We start from the raw sequence: 20,897 nt of genomic DNA, 5'->3' as shown, positions 1-20,897 counted from the left end.
TATTATTATTATATTTTATTGACTGTCCACATCAATAAAGGAGTTCATAAAAATAGTAAAAAACGTCAATTTGAACACTTCTCACCTTCCACCTCTTCATACAATGTTAGATCATAAAATGGACCAATTTTTAAAAGATATTTGCTCAGAATATACAGTATGTGATTCTTTTCTAATTTTCTGCTAAGAAATCTGTCCTCACATTCTTCAGTTGCTCACTATAAACATTTCCATATTTTGTTCTTTATTCATTACCAATAATTGTGACTAATCAAGCAGGAAAAGTCATGTTAAACATTTGGGTTCTTGCGCAGTAGCAACAACTGCTATAGCCGGAACAAAAGTGAATCCAGATCAGTTTCAGCTGCTGTTTGTAAATCTGTCTCTGTCCCGAAGTCAAACAGCTCCAACTTTTACATAGATTTTATATAAAAAAAAGTCAGAAGGTCAAAAGTAAAAATGAAATTAAGTTCAATTTGTTTATTGGTTTTGTGAACACTGGATATATTTTTTTCCAGATTAGTAGATCTTATGTTGTTCTTGTCCTGACTACTAACTGGATGCTTTTTCTTTTTTAACAGAAATTCTCCAGCAATGGTGTCTCTCACAATGCTTTCTCCACTTTATCTGGTGTTTCTGTTCATGATCTCAGGTAAATCTCACATTTACAATCTCACACATTTTCATACTTATAAATAATAACAATAACCTGACAGACAAGAATAACAAATAACAGACTTCAATAACTTAATCTCCAGCAAAAAAAAACTGAACTTCAGGCCACATGCTGTACTTAGAATCAGTGGGACTGGATTTATAAATAAACTAATGTGAATGCAGACTAAATAATGGATTCTGTAAAAAAAAAAAAAAAAATTAATTTATGAGCCCTGAATTCAGAGAGCATTTGTATGTCCATTTTTTCCCCCCGGTGGTAAAGAATTATGTTTCTTCTTCCAACATGGAATTTCAGAGGAGAGAAGTGAAGCTGTAAACTAACTCAGTGTTTTATGGGGCTCAGGATAATGACCTCTAATAACCTCTTTCATGTGTCATGTTTCAGGAGCTCTTGGGAATAAATGGAGTGTGACATACAGTCAGAACAATCTCTGTGCTTTAAAAGGATCTACAGTGTTACTAAAAGACTCGTACACACACCCAACACGTCTTAATGTGACAAAGACATTTTGGTTCATAAACCCAGTTGAGGGTCAACAGGAGACTGATCTGCGTATTAAACCAGGTTACTCAGGCAGAGTGGAGTATTTAGGAGATAAACAGAAACACTCCTCTTTCAGACTGAGTGACGTGAAGAAAACAGATGAACATGAATACTGCTTCAGAATCGTAACAAATGTAGCTCCAGTAAGATGGCTGGGTATACCTTGAGTAACTCTCACTGTTACAGGTAAATAAAATCTTCGTATTTCCTACATACATCACTTAGGCCATAATCTCTCTTTTACAAAGCCCCTAAAGGGACATTGAGGAAAATTCGTTAAAGAAAAAAAAAAAAATAGTGGGCAAAAAAAAAAAAAAACCCGGGATATGAGACACGAGAGAAAAAAAAAACAGGACACAAAAAGAAAAGATGAGGAAAAGAAATCGAGACCATGTGACTCTGTATTTCCGGGCGGCAAACTCCGAGTACATACTGAATATCTTTATATTTGAGGCCAAGCTGAAAGTAAAACTCAGCTACTCAGAATATCTACTATCTACTATTGGTGGAATTTTTCCTCCAATAGTTTATTTTTTTATTATTATTTTTTTAAACCCATGTCCCTTTAGGGGCTCAGTACGCTTTAGATACAGGATGGTCAAGGAAAGTTTTTTTTCTTTCTTTCTTAGAAAAATAAGGTGCTGGGTGTAATGGTTAACCCCTAGAGGGCGCCAAAGCGCCTGGGTTTGTTTTGTTATGTTGTAGTTTTTGTTTAAGTTGGACTTCGTGTTCCAGACTGCACCTCGGTCAGGTGACGTAGGAATTCACCTGAACCGAGGTAAGCTAATTAAGTTTATTATAAATAGCCTGACTGGAGTGCAGTCAGGCGTCTAGCTTTTGTTGTAGTTGTTGTTCATATGATTTATGTCGGTGTTATTTTATGTGTTGCTTTAATAAAACCTTGATCAAACCGCCAGCTCGCCTCCTGCAATTATGCCACCCAAACACAGACGCCGATTTAGAAATCATGACAGAAAGCTAGACCGTAAAAGTTGCATAGCGGAGGTCGCTCCCCCAGATGTTTTTTGGGGGGGCGCTATTACCATCTCGCCCGAGCTGGCGGAATGGCTGGAGGACAGCAAGGAGCAAGGTGAGAGAAAGCTCTTGCAGAGCTGGGAAGGCTGCAAACTCATCGAACCGGTGGACTGGCTGGAAGACAGCGAGGAGCAGCGAGAGACAAGAGCGCGGCACAGCTGGGAAGGCTGCAGACTCGCCATTCGGCGGACGCTGTTTAAAGGTGAGGCAGCGGGGAGATACATGGTCCCAAGCACCATCCAAGAGGCACGGGCCGAGGAGGCCTGGCAGGACGGTGGCGAGGATCTAACGGTGGATGACTACACGTTTTTGGCGCAGCAAAACAGAGAGCGCATTTCCGACCTGCGGGAGCATGTGGCGCAGCTCCAAATGCTGCTCGTCCAGGTTCGAGAGAACCACGCTGTAGCTCCGGATATTCTCCCTCTCTCTAATCTGGACGACGCGCTCCTCCTCCGACTCCCGCCTGTGGTCGACACGGAGGTCTACGCGCCGCGGCAGCACGGCGACGAGGACGCTGCCGCCGCCCAGCTCAGCGAGCGTCGCTCCAGCTCCGCCGCCCAGCTCAGCGAGCGTCGCTCCAGCTCCGCCGCCACCGCCCAGCTCAGCGCACGTCGCTGCAGCTCCGCCGCCGCCGCCGAGCGTCGCTGCAGCTCCTCAGCCGCCGCCGAGCGTCGCTGCAGCTCCTCAGCCACCGCCGAGCGTCGCTCCAGCTCCTCAGCCGCCGCCGAACGTTGCTCCAGCTCCTCAGCCTCGCATGCGAGCGTGGATTACGTGGTCCTGCTCGCGAGAGGGGATCGACCGCCTCAGTGTTGGAAGTCCAGACTGGGACCGCTGGGGAGGGAGTCCGGGTCCTCCGGTTTTTTAGGGGGGGGGGGGTACTGTAATGGTTAACCCCTAGAGGGCGCCAAAGCGCCTGGGTTTGTTTTGTTATGTTGTAGTTTTTGTTTAAGTTGGACTTCGTGTTCCAGACTGCACCTCGGTCAGGTGACGTAGGAATTCACCTGAACCGAGGTAAGCTAATTAAGTTTATTATAAATAGCCTGACTGGAGCGCAGTCAGGCGTCTTTTGTTGTAGTTGTTGTTCATATGATTTATGTCGGTGTTATTTTATGTGTTGCTTTAATAAAACCTTGATCAAACCGCCAGCTCGCCTCCTGCAATTATGCCACCCAAACACAGACGCCGATTTAGAAATCATGACACTGGGGGCAATAAATGATTATGCTTTTAAATATAAGATGGTTGTTAACATTGGAAAAAAACAATAAATCAATAATAATAAAAAAAAACACTTTACTGGCCTCAGTACAGTTTTCCTGGTGTAATGTGTCTCTCTGTGTTTAAGATCTTCAGGTGTTCGCTCCTGCAGAAGTGACAGAGGGACAATCAGCCGTTCTGACCTGTAAAACCACCTGCAATCTGACTGATCCAACATTCATCTGGTACAAAAACAGCCGTGATTTAACCACAAACACCATCAAGAGCAATGAAGTCCACCTGCAGTCGGTCAGCAGTGAGGATGCAGGCAGTTATAGCTGTGCTGTAAGAGGATATGAACATCTCCCCTCTCCTGCTCACACACTCAGAGTCAGATGTGAGATTTATTTACTTTACTCTTATATATTGTAAAAGTAAGAAAATGTCAAAGATATTTTACTTGTATGTACACACACACACACAACCACACACACACACACACACACACACAGGTTATTAATAAATACAAGTTATAAGTTTATATCTTTAGTATCTTTGTACATTATGTTTTTGTGGATCTTATAACAGTTTAACTATTTATTTATTTATTTTTTAATTCCTTCATTCATTTTAATTTAGATTCACCAACAAACGTCTTGGTGTCCATCAGTCCCTCTGGTGAGATAGTGGAGAGCAGTTCAGTGACTCTGACCTGCAGCAGTGATGCTAACCCACCTGTGGAGATCTACACCTGGTTTAAGGTGAATGAATCCTCAGCTGTAGGATCTGGACAGAGTTACAGAGCTCTACAGAGTGGACAGTACTACTGCGAGGCTCAGAATAAACACGGCTCTGAGAGATCAGCTGCAGTGTCCGTCACTTTACATGGTGAGAGTGATGATGTAAATCTATCAATCAGAATCACACTGATAAACATTTAACACTGATTCATTGTCACATCATCATCCACAGAGTCTCAGAGTGTAGGTGTGTACGCAGGTGTTGGAGTCTTTGTGTTTGTGTGTGTTTGTCTCATCATCACCTTCTGCTTTATAAGGTAAAAAATATGAAATTAGAATAAGGTTAATAATAATATTAATAACTAATGTACTCAACCCTATACAGTACTTAACACACCATGTCTTCATGAAGTTGGCTTTGTGGATCTCACATGGAACATTGAACAGGTTTTGGAAACTGTATTGCTACAGAGTAGAGAGACATTCTATAGAATTGTGTTCTACTGAGTTTGTGGTTAGAGTTTGGGGAAGAACCACATACAGTATGAGTGTGATTATCAGGGGCGCACATACTTATAGCCATATTGTATAGGTTTAGTGCTCATGTGGCCCTAAAAGGTTATGTCAAGTAGTCAAGTCAAGTAGGCTTTTATTGTCATTTCAACCACATACAGTTCAGTACAGAGTGAAATGAAACAACGGTTCTCCAGGACCAGGTGCTACATACATGCAACAACATAAAGTAACTTTACCAGAACCAGCTAGCTAACTAAGCAATTTAATTAGCTGTCTAGCTCAGGTATGACGGATATACATTTTTAAGTCATCCCAAAACTATCAATCTCTATACACAAAGAGACAACAAAAGACAGCATACAACAGAGTGCACGTTTAAACAAAGGCTACAACGAGAGTAAAATATTGCCTCCTATTATTTTATTTTAAATTGGAAACTACTGTGATATTGACTGGTAATACTCTACTCTGATGTTCTTGTTACAATCAGCTACTAGCAGAGGCACCCTAATTAGTACACTAGGCTGAGAATTAAGCGTGGACGCTAGTAGAGTGTAAGCGTTCAGCACGTGATGCGTGAGTTCAGGTGTACACGCGATAGAGAGTGCTCCTGGTTTAAAACTGTTTTCATATAATTATTTTACACAAATAAACGTGTTGCCCCAAGGACACTTACTATAACAGGATTAATAGATTTATTATATTTTATTTAATACTGAAATGTCATTTTCTCTTCCAGGAAAAAGAAAAGAACTGGTACAACACAAGATCAACAGGTACATAATGTAGAGATTAGTGTTGAGATGTGTATTTGTTCTGTCATTTAAACACTTAATTGTGTTTCTATTATAGCAAAATAGTAAACAACAAGGTGATGAGTTACTGTTTCTGCCTCAATGGTTATTAATTTACTGTAAACATGAGCCTAAGTGGTTTATATCTGAAATAAGCAGTAATTAGACCAGTAATTTGATTGTGATTACAGTTTTGTGCTTCTCCTACTCAATAATTATATACTTCCATTTAAGTTCACTGTAAATATTTTAAAAAAATATAATGTGGAAATACACTAACTTGCAGTTTAGAATATATCCAAATAGGGCCAAGGTCACATCAAGGTCAAATATTTTTAATGTATATATGTTGCAAAATGTACATTTTTTAAAGCATCTGTCCATATTTTGGTATTTTGAGCATTCAAAACAGTAAGAAGACAAACAGAAACAGAAAACCTAACCATACATATAGTATAACTATAATTGAGTTTTAATGTCTCCTCCCATCAATACCGCATCTGTTACAAACCAACCAAATCAACACAGCACTTCCAGGTCCTAACTCCCTTTTTCTTAGCATTTTTTTCTCACCTTTCTGAGCTCTTCTTCATTGCACACCTGTACCTGGTTAAGTGATTATCTCTTGGTGTCATGAACACACAGAACATCAGTAAATGTCATGTAAGCATTAAAGTTATTAAAGTCAGAGGGGAGAAGCACAGGGTGAAAAAGCACAAAACATCAATAGCGACAACAGTGAGACAATGTCATTAAAGAGAGACATCTATATTCAATCCAAAACTTGGTAGACTTCGTGAGGAGAAGGGGAATAAAACAGAACGAGCAAGTGATAATTAGCAGGATCTGAATAGGTCACAGTAAACGTCAAAACACACTCCATGTTATAGGGAAATGACCAAATGTCCCGTGTAAGCAATGTAATAAGAAAGTTACAATAAATCATGTACAATAGTAAATTAATGAAGGAAATACAAGCAAGAAAGAGAAGAGGTGATGGCTCTACTGAAATTTTTTTTTTTTCTGAAAAGCATTTTAGAGGACTAAGTAAGGAAGAAAGTATTGGATGGGTTTCTTAAGGGTAATAGAACTGGAACAAAAGGATATATAGTGGGTTTTCGGTTCACGGAGATACAAACAAATTGGTTCATAGCCAACTTCTCCTTGGAACACAACTCAGAAACCACCATCCCAAGCTCTCACCAACAGTTGAACAAAGGATTGAGTGATCTCCAAATCATCATATATATGACTACACATTTTAAAAATTAGTTTATGTAAAGCATGCAAAGAAAATGATTTACATTATTGCATAAATGTCCATCAGGTGTGTGCTTTATTCATAATAAACTCTTACAGTAAGGATCTTCAGCAGAGTATCCTTATGTTCTCTACCCCTCCTCTCTGCAGAACGCTGGGGCGAGTGCTAAAGACGACACGTACGCAGCTCTCGACCCCACAGGCCGGACATCTGATGATGTGTATCACACACTTACAGTAAGTGTTTATACAAAAATATGATTTTCTTTGTAATATATTTGATGATTATGATCTGACTGAAAGTTATCTCTTCTGTTCTCTTCAACCTTAACATATCTACACTGCCAGCATAAAATACGATTAGAATTCTAAGTGATTAGAATACATTATTTTCCAATATTAAAATTGTAACAGTCCCGGCTATTACCATTCTTCTGGATTGGCACAAGGACAGCTTGTTTCACCTCCAGCTTTCAGCATTTCAGCGGTCACTTGGTCTTATTCTGGCATTTGGCCGTTCTTCAGTGGTCTGATTGCTTTTATCAGCCCTGGCTTCAGTGGTGGTAGACTGAGCAAAAAAGTTCAAATATTGCTGCACAGTTGCGGCTGACTACACTGAGAAACCCGATAGAAAGCTTATTATACATAAGGTGTTAAACGAATAAATCTCTCCTTTTACAGCAGATTTTCAGTATCTGTATTAACCACACTTTATCTGAGCAGTTTGGTGGATGGAGCAATCGAGCAAATCACAATGAACAGCAGGACTTGCCTATTGCTAGGCAGCCTCATTAGCTATCGAGCACTGCTGTGATGGCATTCAAAAAAGTACCTTACACCCTATAAATTTGTGTATGCATGCAGACAGGCTCATTATTTCACTAACTTGTGTAAGGAGTGTTCCAGGTACTTTTTGTCTGTTCTCAAAGCAGTGTGTCCTCACTTCTTGTCTCTGATTTTACATAAGACATCCCATGAGCTCTTGTATGGAGCAATTAACTCAAATTGGTATTTTATTGTTGTTAAACATAAATAATATTGTCTGTCTGATGTTACTGTGTGTTTTTTCTTACAGAAATTGAGGACTTAAGTTCTGAAACAGCTGATAAATAGAGAGAGCTCCTCACTGAAGTGGAGAAACTGAATCGCTCTTTCACTCCAGAAACATCTGCAACTTACAGTCTTTTAAGCTCATATCACTGTGGGATGCTTTTTATGTGTCTTATACATTAATAAATAATTTGTCATGTTAACATAAACATAAACATGACTATGAATGGGTGTTTTTATTTTAATCCAAAAAAATATATACATTGCTACAGATCTGGCCTTTAAAAACGCATGTTTTCGGAAAAGGGATCCCACGACTTGTAGTTATGTAGTGCAAAAGTTTTGAGAATGACAAAGTTTGCTGTTAAACTGCTTTTAGATCTTTGTTTCAGTTGTTTCTTTCATGTACTGAAATATAATTACAAGCACTTCATACGTTTTTTGCCGTGTTGGCCCTTCTTTTTCAGGACCTCTGGAATTCGACTTGGCATGCTCTCAATCAACTTCTGGGCCAAATCCTGATTGATAGCAACCCATTCTTTCATAATCACTTCTTGGAGTTTGTCAGAATTAGTGGGTTTTTGTTTGTCCGCCCGCCTCTTGATGATTGACCATAAGTTCTCAATGGGATTAAGATCTGGGGAGTTTCCAGGCCATGAACCCAAAATTTCAATGTTTTAGTCTCTGAGCCACTTAGTTATCACTTTTGCCGGTGCTCCATCGTGCTGGAAAATGCATTGTTCTTCACCAAACTGTTGTTGGATTGTTGAAAGAAGTTGCTGTTGGAGGGTGTTTTGGTACCATTCTCTTTTTATGGCTGTGTTTTTGGGCAAGATTGTGAGTTAGCCCACTCCCTTGGATGAGAGAGAAGCAACCCCACACATAAATGGTCTCAGGATGCTTTACTAATGGCATGACAGAGGACTGATGGTATCACTCACCTTTTCTTCTCCGGACAAGCCTTTTTCCAGATGCCCCAAACAATCGGAAAGTGGCTTCATCAAAGAATATGATTTTGCCCCAGTCCTCAGCAGTCCATTCACCATACTTTCTGCAGAAGATCAATCTGTCCCTGATGTTTTTTTAGGAGAGAAGTGGCTTCTTTGCTGCCCTACTTGACACCAGGCCATCTTCCAAAAGTCTTCACCTCAATGTGCGTGCAGATGCGCTCACACCTGCCTGCTGCCATTCCTGAGCAAGCTCTGCACTGGTGGCACTCCGATCCCGCAGCTGAATCCTCTTTAGGAGATGATCCTGGCGCTTGATGGACTTTCTTAGACGCCCTGAAGCCTTCTTAATAAGAATTGAACCTCTTTCCTTGAAGTTTTTGATGATCCTATAAATTGTTGATTTAGGTGCAATCTTCGTAGCCATGGTTAACAATAGAAGAACAATGATTTCAAGCATCACCCTCCAACATTTCAAGTCTGCCATTTTAACCCAATCAGCCTGACATCATAATCTCCAGCTTAGTGCTCATCAACATTCTCACCTGAGTTAACAAGACTATTACTGAAAGGATCTCAACAGGTCCTTTAATGACAGGAATGAAATGCATTGGAAAGACTTTTTTGGGATTAAGGTAATTTTCATGGCAAAGACGGACTATGCAAGTCATCTGATCACTCTTCATAACAGTCTGAAGTATATGCAAATTGCTATTATAAAAACATCAACTTTTCCAATTTCCAATATTTATGTAATTCTCAAAACTTTTGGCCACGACTAGATAGATAGATAGATAGATAGATAGATAGATAGATAGATAGATAGATAGATAGATAGATAGATACTTTTGCACCAGTTTAAACATGCCTTTAGTACAACACACTTAACACCCTGAAGTACTACAGTATTTCCTACATTTAATCAGAGCGGGATCATAGATGTCACTATGTATTAATTTTGCTCTTCTTTAACCACTGCATCCACCTAAAATTCACACTACACAGTCTAAGCAGGTTAAATAAATTTTCTAAAATCATTAAAATTTACAAGATTGTTTAATAGTAGATTCAGCAATTACTTTTTACTGTATAACGTATATAAATTCTTTCTTTTAAATGTGACAGTTTCATGTACTGTGTAGCGCAACCACATAAAGGGGCATTTTAACAAACAGGAAATGGATTAAGGAGCTAATGCACCTGTGCACGGAAATTTGCCCGATCTGGTTTTACTTGTCCCCATAGACAGTGTTGGTCACAGGGTAAGCTTTGCGAGCATGCGCGATTGCAGCGCAAGAGAACCCGGAAGCGGCGTTGGGTCACGTGTGCCGGTATAAAGCCGGAACCGGCAAGCGGCCCGGGACGGAGAGATTTACCCAGCGCGCTGTTTTTTCTGAGAGAGAGTTTGTTGGATGGTTCTAAAGGAGTACTTTTCCCTGGTTGGATTATTCCTCATAGACACTAACAATTCACCTCTTGTTCCGTCGCTCGAGCTCCCGGATTTGTCATCAATACCGGTGAGGCCGAGCCAATCTCTCCCGTGCATCATTTCACACACTGCAATAACATTGACTCTGGACAATCATACACGCACTCCCACACCCGCTTACATCCTACACATTGTTTATATTTGCATATAATTTGTATATATTGGTTTTGGTGCACCTTGTTTGTTTGTTTGTTGGTTTGTTTTGTTTAATACACTTTGGTTTGATTTATACATAGTTATTGTGTCGCGTCTTTACTTGTCCTGTCTTGATTGCGCAATACCGGAAGTGTTGTTTACAAACCCGTATTTTGATTCTCGACCCCGTAGCAAAGTAACTAGTGGTTTAATTAAATCCAAGCGTTACATAGTGGTGGCCCGTACAGGGAATCTGTATTTTCGGGTATTTTCCGGTTTTGTGTGTCGTGGCAGAACAAAATGGACGCTAACATCATTAATGCTAACGCTAATGCTAGTGGTGCCGTGCAGGCCGACCTTGCTGTAGCTAATAATGTGCTGGAGGATGTAGATGATGCATTTGTTACACGCCGTAACCCTACAGCTGAAATAACATCATTGATTAGTTCACTATATATATCTGACAGACATAATAATGATGATGATGATGATGATGTTGTGTCTGATATTAATGTTGTGCATACATTGCAAACGGAACTAAATCAATGCAAAGAGGATATGGGGGCGCTTACAGACAAAGTGAACACGTTGGAGCAGGATTTTAGACAATCCGTAAACAGCAGTCTGAACAGAGAAACCAGTTTTCGGGACGCAGTGGACGCTAGCTGGAGCGCTACTGCCAAGAGGCCCTAGAAAAACTGGAAAGAGCTGTCACTGACTGTTTTCTGCGACGTGACGTAATCTGGGAAAACCAGATGAAAAAACTACGGCTCACGAGTACGCCCACCATCCAAAGATTAAAGGCCTACACCCCTGCCTGCATCTTCCCAATCTCATGTTCTACATTCTCCCAGCACGGCAATCACAGCATCTACGGCAAAGGTAAAGCACATAAGCAGTCATGAAACATTTGACATTCCTCCTTGTGTTCAACCACACTCTTCTGCTTACCTCCTCAGTTTCACCCTCTTCTTCTTCCTTTTATGGCCGATGTTCTTAACTTCACTGAACAGTGTGAAAACTATCTGGAGATCAGACCACTGCCCAGCCCAGAACTGCTAGGAACCCTCAGCATGGTGCTACAAGGACCTGCTCTGAGCTGGTAGAAGGCAGAGAAAGGCAAGGTGAAGGACTGGAAGTCTTTTAAACAGGCATTTATGGCGGCTTTCTTACCTGATGACTACCTCACGGAAGTTGAAGAAAACTTAAGGTCTCTGGTACAGCAGCCTAGTCAACGCCTTAGAGACTTCGCCTATGACTACCGCGCCCTCTGTATGAAGTGGAAGCCTGATATCTCCGAGGAAGAACTAGTGGGGCGAATCCTGAATAACATCAACCCAAGAGTGGCAGGATGTCTGAGAGGAACAGTGAACACCGTGGAACAGCTGGTGAAGATAGGATCTCAGGTAGAAAAAGACTGCAAGAGCTCCAAAGACTACTGGCAGAAAGTGGACTGTCAGCACAACAAGGAAAAGAGTCATAAGAAGGCAGGTGAGCAAGTTCCTTCAAAGCACGCAGCGGGACTCTCCATTGCTCAACCTCTGGCAACTCCTTCGCTTCTCCTGGTTCCAGTAACAGTGCAAGGAAGGAAGGTGAATGCAGAGGTCGATACAGGAAGCTCCTACATGCTGATGAGGGAACATCTATGGAGGCAGCTCTGCGAACAGGAAGTCAGGTGTGATGTTCCTTCTCCTCAGAAGTTTGTTATGGCTGATGGGAAAACACACCAGGCGCAAACCCAGAGAAGGCTACGTTACATCGGGCACACTATCGAATGGGAGCTGGACACTTACATCATGAGCAACTCTCACTTGGCCTTGCCTCTGATCGTGGGGCTGGACTTCTTAAAAGCCACTGGAGCCACCTTGGACATCGCACGCGGAGAGTACGGGCTGAAAACAGAGAAGGGAGTCTCATACCATCCCTTCATAACGTCCAAACCCCACTCTACGCCATCTACGTCAGCTCAAAGGAGACACACTCATCTCCCGGCGACAGCCAATCTTTATCTCGCCTTACCTGTGACTCCTGATGATCTCCTATGCGCGGAGGAAAACACAAAAGGTGTGACATCTGGGACACCGACAATGAAGAGAAGCTGCTGAAACTAATGGCCGCTTGGCCCCGCACCATCTCCAACGTCTTAGGCAAAACAGCATTAGAGAGACACAGAATCACTTTATCTGACGACACCCCGTTTAGGTCCAGAGCATACAGAGTATCACCCTTAAAGAAAAAAATTATAGAAGATCAAGTCGACCAGATGCTGAAGGACAACATCATCGAACCTTCATGTTCGTCATGGTCCTCGCCCGTTGTTTTAGTACCAAAACCCGATGGGACTTACCGTTTCTGTGTGGACTTTAGAAAGTTGAACAGCAAGACCAAACCTGATGCATATCCGATGCCATTGATACACAACATCATTGAATCACTGGATGGCGCCTCCTGGTTCTCAACATTGGATCTGCAATCCGGTTACTGGCAGGTGGAGATGGAGAGAGACAGCTGTGAGAAGACCGCCTTCATCACTACCAAAGGTCTGTTTCAATTCCGGTCCATGCCATACGGACTCAGAAATGCAGCTGCAACGTTCCAACGGCTGATGGAGAAAGTCTTGGCGGATCTAAGAGGAAAATATTGCTTTGTCTATATCGATGACATCATTATCTATTCACAATCACTAGAACAACATAGAATGCATCTCAACGCAGTATTTTTCAGACTCACCCAAGCCAATCTCTCCCTCAACATGAAGAAGTGTCATTTCTTCAAAAGGCGGCTGAAGTTCCTTGGTCATGTCATCTCTGAAGAAGGTGTGCAGTTAGACCCGGAGAAAACAAAGGCGGTGGCAGAATATCCTCCTGCTCAAGACTTAAAATCTCTTCAACGTTTTCTGGGTCTCGCCGGCTGGTATCACAAGTTCATTCCCCACTTTGCAGACATAACAGCTCCATTGAATAATTTAAAAAGGAAGGGAGTAAAATGGGAGTGGACCGAAGAATGCCAGAACAGCATGGATGTCATCAAACACGCACTTCAAAACCCACCAGTACTAATACAACCGAACCTAAATCTGCCATTCCAATTGCACACCGACGCCAGCGAAGTGGGCCTGGGAGCCATCCTCACCCAAACTTCAGCAGAAGGAGAACGAGCAGTAGCTTACGCCTCACGAATGTTGAGAGGAGCTGAGCAGAATTACTCCACGTCAGAAAAGGAGTGTTTGGCCGTGGTCTGGGCTGTAGAAAAATGGAGGCACTATTTAGAAGGTCGCGCTTTCAAAGTCTTTACCGACCATGCCGCCCTGTCATGGGCCTTCAACTGCCCGAAAACCAGCTCTCGTCTCACCCGATGGATGTTACGCCTACAACAGTTCGTTTTTACAGTACATCATAGAAAAGGCTGCTTAAATCTGGGACCGGATGCGCTATCCCGGGCGCCCCCGCCGTTAAAAGTGGGCACCGCTCCATGTCTCGCCATCACAACCTCTAAATGTTCATCCGACTTACCAAACGACCTGTGCGAGATAACTCCCCACCATCACGAAGCTGCTCTCGAAAGACCAGCGACGAAGCACTCGAGATCAGAGGGTCTCTTTCGAACATCACCAAGGGGCGTTATATCGCCGGGTACCAGTAAGACACAGAGAAAAATTCCAACTAGTGGTCCCCCAGTCCTTAATAACAAACTTTCTACACTACTATCATGACAATCCCTTGGGAGGACACCTGGGGCAACTAAAAACTCTGCTGAGGTTACTAGATGTGGCATGGTGGCCCACGGTACGGAAAGACGTCTGGCACTATGTGAGAACTTGCAGCGTGTGTCAACAGTATAAAATGGAAAACACTAGACCTAGTGGGCTCTTACAGAGCACGGAGGTTCACGAGCCAGGACACACCGTGGGATTGGACATCATGGGTCCTTTTCCCCAAAGTAAAAGGCAACATGACTATCTTCTGGTGGTGGTAGATTATTTCACCAAATGGGTGGAGATGTTTCCCCTCAGGGATGTAAAGACGCCAAAACTGGTAAAAGTACTAAGAGAGAAAATCTTTACTAGATGGGGAGTCGACAAATATCTAGTATCCGATCGAGGACCCCAGTTTACGTCTCAACTGCTGGCACACCTCTGCCAAACCTGGGGGAGCGTCCAAAAGCTAACTACAAGCTACCACCCCCAAACGAACCAGACGGAACGAGTTAACCGAACTCTGAAGACAATGATCGCGTCATACGTCGGGGACCATCACCAAAACTGGGACCAGTGGTTACCAGAGCTCAGATTCGCCATCAACACAGCCCAACAGGAAACTACTGGAAAGACGCCTGCAGAACTCACAAGGGGGCGGCAACTAAAAAGGCCACTCGAAAGGCTCATGAATCACCCTCCAACACCTGATCACACAGCCTACTCATTACTGGACCGACAACGACTTATCACGGAGGAGGTGAAACAAAGAGTAAAACAACAATAATCCAAACAAGCTAGATACTACAATGCCCGGAGAAAAGATGCGCACTTTCAACCGGGAGATCTAGTTCAGATAAAAACTCACCCACTCTCCTCCGCAGCGAAAAGATTTTCTGCCAAGCTAGCGGCCAAGTGGGAGGGACCAGCAGAAATAAAAAACAAAAAGGGACCAATTAACTACACTGTGTCTTGCGGCAATCCACAAAAAACTGATATAGTGAACGTGGTTAATCTGAAGCGCTTTTACGGACGTTCTCCTCAGACACCGGAGGTTTGGGGGGTGGGAGGGGGGTCTATGTAGCGCAGCCACATAAAGGGGCATTTTAACAAACAGGAAATGGATTAAGGAGCTAATGCGGCTCACCTGTGCACGGAAATTTGCCAGATCTGGTTTTACTTGTCCCCATAGACAGTGTTGGTCACAGGGTAAGCTCTCGCGAGCATGCGCGATCGCAGCATGAGAGAACCCGGAAGCGGCGTTGGGTCACGTGTGCCGGTATAAAGCCGGAACCGGCAAGCGGCCCGGGATGGAGAGATTTACCCAGCGCGCTGTTTCTGAGAGAGAGTTTGTTGGATGGTTCTAAAGGAGTACTTTTCCCTGGTTGGATTATTCCTCATAGACACTAACAATTCACCTCTTGTTCCGTCGCTCGAGCTCCCGGATTTGTCATCAATACCGGTGAATTTCACACACTGCAATAACATTGACTCTGGACAATCATACATGCACTCTCACACCCGCTTACATCCTACACATTGTTTATATTTGTATATATTTTGTATATATTGGTTTTGGTGCACCTTGTTTGTTTGTTTGTTGGTTTGTTTTGTTTAATACACTTTGGTTTGATTTATACATAGTTATTGTGTCGCGTCTTTACTTGTCCTGTCTTGATTGCGCAATACCGGAAGTGTTGTTTACAAACCCGTATTTTGATTCTCGACCCCGTAGCAAAGTAACTAGTGGTTTAATTAAATCCAAGCGTTACAACTGTATGTTTCTCATGGTGTGTTGTTTCACTTTTTTAATTGTAAAGGCTGTGGGGTTATTTGTTCACACACTGGTGTTAAAACCTCCCCGAAACAATGCATGTACAGGTTCACTTTAATGCAGAGACAGTCCTGCTGATGTGTTAACATGAGTTTAAATATAGCAGTATTTTCTTTTCTAGACCTTCTTCTTCTTCTTCTTTTTCTTTTTCTCCTTTTTCTTCTTTTACTTATTATTATTATTATTATTATTATTATTAAATCATTTTGTAAAAAACAGAGGTAAGTAACACACAACTACTCAACAGACTATTTTATAGATTTATTGATCTAATTATTATTATTATTGTTATTATTATTATTATTATTATTATTTCGTGTATTAAAATGTGATATGCTCATTATTTCAGATGGCAGGACTAGTTGAGCAGTAAAAAAGAAACTGAAGGGTGTGTTTACTCTTGTTAACCACAGACTCTCTCATGCTCTTCTTTAGTTATAGTTTGGTCGCTGGACATGAAGGTCAAGAAGGCACAGTAAGAGAGAGAGAGTATTTTTTTCTACTTTAAGTTACTAAATTTCCTCATAATGTGTACTTTTTGTGAATATAGAAGGCAGAGTTTTTTTTTTTTCCTTACTTTATTCAGGTTGTAATTAATGGCCCAAATTGGGAACTTTGCGAGCATTGTTAACTTTTTCTGATGAGATGAAATTTGAGATGTTTGTGGCTTGCTGTCTAATTATCTTGTACAATTTTATTTCTGTTTTTATTGTTTTTACTGTTGTTTATGCAAACGTGACAGCTCTGTTTAAGCACATTATGTATGATCACATGAGTCTTTTAAGCAAGTCTTTAAAAAAAAAAAGGTTGATGAATTATAATTCGTGGGTTCCCCCACATTTCCTTTTTAATGCCTATCTCACTTCTTTATCTGTGCGACATTTTGATCATCTGCTGCATGCATTCTGTACCACATACAGCAGTTATTTTTCGCCACAATCTTTTGTGTCACCATGTCTCTGACCTGAGTCGTTGACAAGACAGAGCTGCAAGCAGGGGAATCTCCACCACTTCACTCGTTTACCCATGCAGTCTGAAATGTGCCTTTTATTACAGATGACGATCTCGAACTTATGACCCCTTATAAATAAAACATAAATTCTGTTTTCACCATTTAGATTTTTACCTGTTTAAGGCCGACCTGGCAAAAAAAAAAAAAAAAAAAGATTTTTTTCTGAAATTCTTTTCCCTTGTTGTTCTTTTCTCTGTGCGCTGTGAGTTTTTGGTTGGGAAAGAGGGGTGGCTGTTATATTTAAAAGTCCAGAGTCTACTCTCCAGACAGCTTTACCAGTTTAAGTTGCACTTGTTTCTAATTGAATAGTATGCATCGTTGATGAGTAAAGAGTTTTTAGAGATAGTTAAATTGTTTAACCTAAAAATTTTATGTAATCAGTAATATTATTATTTGAGGTTGAAAACGTACATGTCTGTCTTTCTTTCTGTACAGCAGAACTCTAAATTATTAATACAAAGAAATCACACTTTGTAAGGTTGTGTATCTTATGCCTTGTTTACACTAACGTGTACTTTTGTTGTCAGACAAATACACTCCCTGTTTAAAGTAGATTATTAAATCCAGCACATGTACAGTGGGGCAAAAAAGTATTTAGTCAGCCATTAATTGTGCAAGCTCTCCCACTCAAAAAGATAGAGGCTTGTAATTTTCATCATAGGTATACCTCAACTATGACAGACAAAATAAGAAAAAAAAAAAATCCGGAAAATCACATTGTAGAATTTGTAAAAAAAATATTTGCAAATTATGATAGAAAATAAGCATTTGGTCAATAACAATTTCATCTCAATCCTTTGTTATATACCCTTTGTTGGCAATAGCATGTGGCATTGACAAAACTAAAATTTTTTGTAGGGCTTCACAAGGTTTTCACACATGCAGATCTTCTCTAGAGAAGTGATGCTTTGGGCTCTCGTTGGGCAACACAGACTTTAAACTTCCTCCAAAGATTTTCTATGGGGTTGAGATCTGGAAACTGGATAGGCCACTCTAGGACCCTGAAATGCTTCTCACAAAGCCACTCCTTTGTTGCCCCGGTGGTATGTTTGGGATCATTGTCATGCTGAAAGACCCAGCCACGCTTTCTCATCAATGGCCTTGTTGATAGAATGAGGTTTTTACTCAAAATCTCATGATACATGGCCCCATTCATTCTTTCCTTTACATGGATCAGTCGTCCTGGTCCATTTGCAGAAAAACAGCCCCAAAACATGATGTTTTCAACCCCATGCTTTACAGTAGGTATGGTGTTTTTTGTATTCAACCCAGCATTCTTTCTCCTCCAAACACTAAGTTCTATTTTGGTTTCATCTGACCATATGTCATTCTCCCAAACCTCTTCTGAAAACATCATCCAAAATAATCATCCAAATGCTCTCTAGCAAACTTCAGATGGGCCTGTATATGTACTGGCTTAAGCAGGTGGGACACGTCTGGAACTTCAGTATTTGAGTCCCTGGCGGCTGAGTGTAGCCTTTCTTACTTTGGTCGCAGCTCAAGTCATTCACTAGTTCCCCCTGTGTGGTTCTAGGATTTTTGCTCACAGTTCTTGTGATCTTTTTGACCCCACTGGGTGAGATCTTGCATGGAGCCCCAGATTGAGGGAGATTATCAGTGGTTTTCCATTTTCTAATAAATGCTCCCACAGTTGATTTCTTCACACCAGGCTGCTTACCTATTGCAGATTCAGTCTTTCCATCCTAGTGCAGGTCCACAATTTTGTTTCTAGTGTCTTTTGAAAGCTCTTTGGTCTTGGCCATGGTGGAATTTGGAGTGTGACTGTTTAAGGTTGTGGACAGGTGTCATTTATACTGATAACAGATGCCATTAATATAGGTAATGAGTGGAGGACAGAGAAGCCTCTTAAAAAAAGATTACAGGTCTGTGAGAGTCAAAAATATTGTTTGTAGATGACCAAATACTTATTTCCACCATAATTGGCAAATAAGTAAACAATTACAATTTGTTTTTAGGGTATTTTACATGCCCTCACCTCAGACTGCTGCAGATATGTTTGCTCTAACCACCTGTGTTTTATCTCATACTGCCGTTTTACATTACTCCTTTTATTAGCACTTTGGTTTTGGAACATATGAGACAAAATGGGTTTAAACTTTTCACAGAAAGAATTAATATACAGTGAGCTGTACAGTGATCTTTAAAGGTTCATTTTTCATAGTGTATTTGACTTTTTTTTGGAGTGATCCGTGCTGTGTTGTGTGTTTCGTGATGATTTTGGAGCTTTGCAGGGGCATTATGGTAGTTTCTTTGTCTTTAGCATTTTCTATGTATTATCATAGAAATTGGGCTACTATTTGTCAAAAAAGGAGAGGAGGAAGGCGTGTTCATAGGCAGAAAGAAAAGAGGAAAGGCAAGAGTTAAGCAGTGACAGTAGGAACTTTGAATGTTGGGACTATGACAGGGAAGAGCAAGAGAGTTGGTTGACATGATGCAGAAACGAAAGGTGGATATACTGTGTGTCCAGGAGACCAGGTGGAAAGGTAGCAAGGCTAGAAGCTTTGGATCAGGGTTTAAATTGTTTTACCATGGTGTGGATAGGAAAAGAAATAGAATAGGAGTTACTCTAAAAGAGGAGCTTGTAAGGAATGTTCTAAAGGTGATAAGAGTATCAGGCAGGTTGATGAGTCTGAAGCTGGAAATTGATAGTGTAATTTGCAATGTTGTTAGTGGTTATCTCCCCACAGGTAGGATGTGAGTTAGAAGAGAAGGAGAAATTTTGGAGTCAGTTAGATGAAGTGACACAAAGCATCCCCAGAGGTGATAGAGTTGTAATTGGTGCAGACTTCAATGGACATGTTGGGGAAGGGAACAGATGTGACGAGAATGTGATGGGCAGGTTTGGAAAGTAAAGAGGACAAAGGCAGAGCAGATGACAAAGTGGTGGAAGTTGATAAAGGAAAAATGTTGTGCAGTTTTTAGGGCAGAGTTAAGACAGGCTCTGGGTTGTCAGGAGATGCTTCAAATTGACTGGACAACTACAGCTAGGGTGATCAGGGAGACAGGTAGGAGGGTACTTGGTGTATCTTCAGGTAAGAGAAAAGTGTACAAGGAGACTTGGAACGAGGAAGTCTAGGAGTGTATACAGGGAAAGAGGCTAACTAAGAAGAAGTGGGACACTGAGAGGACTGAAGAGAGTAGACAGGGAGATGCAGCGTAAGGTTAAGGTAGAGGTGGCGAAGGCTTTGAAGTACTTTAAAGGCTTTTAAAAGTACTTTGAAGCTTTTATAAATGAGGAAAATTAAAGAAGCCGAAGAGTAAAAGACGTGACTGTTGTGGACCAGGAAGGAGCAAAAATCAGTAAGAGTGAGGTGAGGAGGGTGGTAAAGAGGATGAAGAGTGGAGAAGCTGTTGGTCCTGATGACATCAGACATATACCTGTGGAGGTATAAAAGTGCTTAGGAGAGGTTGCAGTGGAGTTTCTGATTAGTCTGTTTAACAAGATTTTGGAGAGTGAGACAATCCCAGAGGAATGAAGAAGTGTACTAGTGACGATCTTCAGAATCAAGGGAGATGTGCATTGATGGAAAAAAAAAACCTGTTTTGGTACTGGTGGCTTTTTAATCTTACTGCTGCACTTGACACTGTGGATCATGAAAGCACTTGATTGGTTGTTGATATGCTCCCTTTGGGATTAATTATTAGTAGACACAAACTTTCTTCGCAATTATTATGCTGATGATTTTCTAATATAACTGCCTCTGAAACATGCTTTTCAGACTTTATTTGATTATATCAGTGACATTAAACAGTGGCTTTCACAAAATGTTTTGCTTTATTAACTAAACACAAAATGTTAACTGTCTGATGAGTAAAATCAGGGGTGTTGGGAAAAATGGAAAACACTGACATTCGAAGAGGAGGAGTACACCAGAGTACAGAGAGGGCTGAGGTACTGTAGGGCTGCATTGTGGAAGGCCAAAGGGGTCAATACATGTAGTTCTGTTCATT

General features: G+C 41.4%; 1 pseudogene; it reads left to right on the top strand.

Moving 5' to 3' along the window:
* The first annotated feature begins 594 nt into the window (after positions 1-594).
* LOC128506992 (B-cell receptor CD22-like) overlaps positions 595-20,897 on the top strand; it is a 128,132-nt pseudogene continuing 107,829 nt past the window's right edge.

Source organism: Clarias gariepinus, chromosome 18 (genome assembly GCF_024256425.1).
Source record: "Clarias gariepinus isolate MV-2021 ecotype Netherlands chromosome 18, CGAR_prim_01v2, whole genome shotgun sequence".
Taxonomy (NCBI): Eukaryota; Metazoa; Chordata; class Actinopteri; order Siluriformes; family Clariidae; genus Clarias; species Clarias gariepinus.
This window is presented reverse-complemented; position numbering and strand designations above follow the sequence as displayed.